This window comes from Berghia stephanieae, chromosome 7 (assembly GCF_034508935.2).
Source record: "Berghia stephanieae isolate SIO BIC M18660-M18661 chromosome 7, UCSD_Bste_1.3, whole genome shotgun sequence".
NCBI classification, from domain to species: domain Eukaryota; kingdom Metazoa; phylum Mollusca; class Gastropoda; order Nudibranchia; family Aeolidiidae; genus Berghia; species Berghia stephanieae.
Window position 1 is genome coordinate 50,543,601 of NC_088366.1, and position 5,071 is coordinate 50,548,671.

The following is a 5,071-nucleotide window of genomic DNA, read 5'->3' on the forward strand; positions in this document are numbered from 1 at the left end:
AAATTTTTCGGACAAAGACAACGCTGTTAATGGCCAGGTACTCATTTTACACCTGAGTACCGTGAGAGAATGTGAGTAAAGAGCCTTTTCCAAGGACTCAACTATGCGCCGAGCGCGAGGCTCGAACTCAGGACCTTCCGATCCGAAAGCGAGTGTCATACCACTAGACTACATAGCTGCACATAATAATAATAATGGCGATAAAAGAATTCCAATACAGATCTATTTCATAAACCCAGAGCTGCCACGTACTACGAGAAATTCATAGAATTACGTCCATTACCACAATGTTAAACTAGGCCAATTAGTGGGTTCGGATCTTTGAGTCACCTGGTCCTCCAGGTTGGGGGTTGGCAAAGGGTTAACTTCCCTTTCCGTTAAACTCAAACCGTTACAGAAACGCAGACAGACAAACAAAATCCTTTTTTTTTTTAGCTTGGGCGACCGAATAGTTTCTGGAATTACAGAAGAATTAAAGAAGCTGATACACAGAGAAGTGGTAAGACCTGTAATGAGATAAAAAAAAAAGTTAGCTCAGGATAGAGAAGGATGGAAACAGTTTGTCTGTGGCCTATACCCTGACCCAGGGTGAAAAAGGCAATGATGATGATGATGATGATGTCCGACCTGCATATGATATGTACACGTCGCATTAATTTAATAATATCCTTTTTGCGCATCTGGTTTACGCTGATATAATAACGCTTGCAGGTGTTGATATATTATCGATAAAAAAATTTAAAAAACCATCAATATAAAACAATACCAAGCAAATAATTAATAACGTGAAGTTGAATGTAAGCTTCAATCTAATTACAAAAACAGATCAATAAATGAACGTTTCGGGTTTCCTCTTTATCAACAAAACAGGATGATTGAAACACCACAGATGAATGAGATGATGTGGTAGTGGCGTAGTTATTCATCTTAATTAAATTGAAGCTTACATTCAACTTCTTGTTATTATTTATTTCTTCGAGTTTCGAGCAGCAACATTTACACTAGCTAATAATTAATAAAACTTGAAAGAGATTTTGTAGCGAGAATATTAAGTCCCATGTTATTTATGGCTTATAGCATATAGAGAGTGTGAGTGTATGTGTGTGTGTGTGTGTGTGTGTGTGTGTGTGTTTGAGAGAGAGAGAGAGCGAAAGAGAGAGAGAGAGCGAAAGAGGGAGAGAGAGAGAGAAAGAGAAAGAGAGAGAGAGAGAGAGAGAGAGAGAGAGAGAGAGAGAGAGAGAGAGAGAGAGAGAGAGAGAGAGAGAGAGTCTACAAATCCAACGTGGTTTTAGATAATGCTATTTGGTGCGGTCGAAAATTGTTATGAACTTTACTTTCATTATTTTTTATATTCTTCTCTGACTCTACTGTAAAACGTATCTTTATATATCTTCTCTCTCTCTCTCTCTCTCACTCTCTCTCTCTCTCTCTCTCTCTCTCTCTCTCTCTCTCTCTCTCTTCGGAGCATTTTTTTCTCTCCATTTTTCCCCATTATGCTAAGGGCAAATATGTGACCCCTCGTCTCAAAACGGTATTAAGTCGGGATGATTAAGATGCTGAAAATGGAATTTGTAGCCAGAAATATGACGCTTACGTTGAGTTTATATGCTTTATAGAGGAGAAGAAGTATCATATTTTACTATGCTAAATACCAATGTATCATATTTTTGACCAGTTAGACTATAATTTGACTTTTTAGCACCTGGTCCATCCAGACATAAAACCATTTTGAGATAAGGGGTCACATATTTGATTTTTTATGCTATTTATTGAGACCTTTTTCATTTATTTTTTCCTTTAGAAACTACGAATTTTTGACATTTAATTTGATGTTGGCAGCTTTGTAATCCCTATTATCAGAATACGTCACCAGCGACGGGTTTTGATTGACAGCCCGTTTCAGGATCAATCGGTTTTATTTAGGTCAAGGGTTTCATCGATCACTCTTTTCAAGTGTGTATCTCGTTATCGTACATGTGGTATATTATTATAATATGACAATCGTATTCATCAGATATGACGGTCCACGGTTCGAGTCTCGCTCTGAGCGGAGCGGTGCATAGTTGAGTCTTTGAAAAAAAAAATAGCTCTTTATTTACTCAAATTATTTCTCCGTACACAGGGGTAAATGAGTACCTGGTGATATTAATCAATTGTTAAAAAAGTAGAAGTTTTCAAGCCAAAATAAGAACATGTTTAAAACATTAAAAAAAAAAATCTTTAACTTTTTTATAGAGTACAATTCATTAAAGGTGCTCAAAGCGCTTTCCAAGGGATCCCAATCCAATATCAACAATTAACATGTAGGACTAGACATGACGCCTGTGAGGCAAAATTACATGGGTTTTTAAAAAAAAATCCGACAGAGACAACGCTGTTAACGACCAGGTACTCATTTTACACCTGATCACTGTGAGAGAATGTGAGTAAAAGAGCCATTTTCCTAGGACTCCTCTATGACTACTCAGGGTGGGTTTCGAACCACCTGGATCTAACCAAACCAAAGGCGACCGAGTGTGTGTCATATTGCCGGGCATTCCGAACATTTTCAAGTTCCCGTTCCGATTATGTTCCTGATGGCGCTGTTCCTGTTCCGAAACATGTTCCTGGTCCAAATTGGAGCGATTCGCGATTGTTCCGATCGAAGAGATTCGTATCTGTCCTGTCCTAAGTAGTACAGCGTGCGTTCTCGTGTTTGTAGGTGGTTCCAATCACAGACTACGAGCTGTTCAGACATAGAGGGAGGAGGGAGGGACGTAGGCTGGTTTGTGCTCTCTCTCTCTCTCTCTCTCTCTCTCTCTCTCTCTCTCTCTCTCTCTCTCTCACACACACACACACACACACATACATACATGCATATACGGACACAGTATAACAATAACAACGTCCGCCCATCCCCACCTCTTCGTCTCATTCTTCTCCCCCTTCGTCATCACACTGGTATACTAATAATAGACAACACTTGACACAGGAACAGGAACAGCGACTAGGAATATGTTCCGGATGTATGTTCATGGTAACTGTTTCTGGTTGAGTTGTGTTCCTGGTGTTCCTGTTCTCAAGAACCAAGACCCGTGCGGCACTAGTGGCATACCACGAAACCACACAGCCGCACTGCTATACTATAATAAAAGTTATAAAGGAATTTTGACTCACTCGGCCCCAGAGATTTTTGCTACTTTTCAAAATTTGAAAAAATGTATTAAAAGTGAGCATGTCCATAGATAGTTTTATTTTACTATCACTAACATGCAAATACTAAAAAAAACCAAACATTAGCTTTGATACTACGCCTGTAATTTGCCTCAGAAAAATAAAATGTAACAAGGGGTAAAAGTAACCCGGGTAAACTACGGATATAGTCGGTGTTAGGGTTGAGTGAGTTAAATCCCCTGACGGTATGGTGTGCTTGTTAGTTATAAACGCGTATTGAATAAAGCAAGGGATAATTTTATAGGTTGTCGAACGAAAGGGAAATCATTAACATAATTTCGACTCTCTTTGATTTCAAACGATCCCAAAGTTTAATGACCTTTTGTGGGAATAGTTACTTGACTTGTAATGTGAATAGAAGGAAAATGCAGTTATAATTTATTTGGCTGCAAAAATTGCTATTATGACATTTGACCCTTATAAAAACCTACCAAAAATCTAACAATGTCACAAGACGTTATAGGAACCCTACCAAGGACATAGAGGAATTAGTTACACGTCCTTAAATTGTTACTTCTAATATCTGAGAACTGGCTTTTTTAAAATGCCTAAAAATAAGGTTTAAAATATTTTATGAAAACTCTTACTGTAATGGGTAGCTGAGTCTGTTAGATTTGACGGAAAGTACTTTGCGATAGACTAGCGGCCTATCCAAATGATAGCAAGCAATTGGTATTGTCCGTTTCAAGCTATAGGAACCAGGATAGACTCCTGCTCCATGGACCGAATCCCTTTGAATGACTACTTTAAAAAAAATAGTTTATTCTATTTTTACTGTAAAATGTGACTCCTCGTCTCAAAACGGTATTTTGTCGTGATAGACCAGGTTCTAAAAAGTAATTTGACAGCAAAATGTGATACGATACTTGTCCAGAACAAAATCTTTAAAATCCACGCAGGGTCATAAGAAATTAGACTCAAGTTCTTGAATTGATTGATTCGTAGGTCTTAGACGTTGACTGTTTGAAATACTAAAAATATAGTCTGGCGATCGTTTGTGGAAACAGTTACTGTCATAATGAAAAGAAAGAAAGACATCGCATTTATAATGTCACTGCAAAAATCGAAAAGTTGAGCTTGAGTTGAGCTTTTATATAGCGCAATATCCACTAAACGTGCTCAAAGCGCTTTACGATGGGGTGTGTAGTGAAAATACACCTTTTCAATAGAGGGATAGGTTGGAAACAAATGATGTAAGATGAAAAGAAAGAAAGAAAGATTAAAAGAAAGAGAGCGAGAAAGAAAAGAAAGAAAGAAGAGAGAGAGAGAGAGAGAGAGAGAGAGAGAGAGAGGGGGGGATAGATAGATATATAGATATATAGATAGATAAATAGATAGATAGATAGATAGAGATTGATTGATAGATACATAGAAAGATGGACAGATATATAGAAAGAGATATATATATATATATATATATATATATATATATATAAAGATAGATAGATAGATAGATAGATAGATAGATAGATAGATAGATAGATAGATAGATAGATAGATAGATAGATAGATAGATAGAATGATAGAAATTGATTGATTGCTAAATAGATAGATGGATAGATAGAAAGATAGATAGAAAGATAGATAGATAGATAGATAGATAGATAGATAGATAGATAGATAGATAGATAGATATGTATGTAGATGGATACATATGATGTAAAGAATAAAAGAAGAGGAAAGAGAGTGATAGAGAAGGAGAGAGAGAGAGAGAGAGAGAGAGAGAGAGAGAGAGAGAGAGAGAGAGAGAGAGAATGGGAGTTAACGTTTCATCTGACGGATGAGATTCCGTTAGAAGAAATTGAATGGGAGGGGTAGGAGGTGGGGGGTGTTCGATGTTAAAGACTTACAAGTAAAA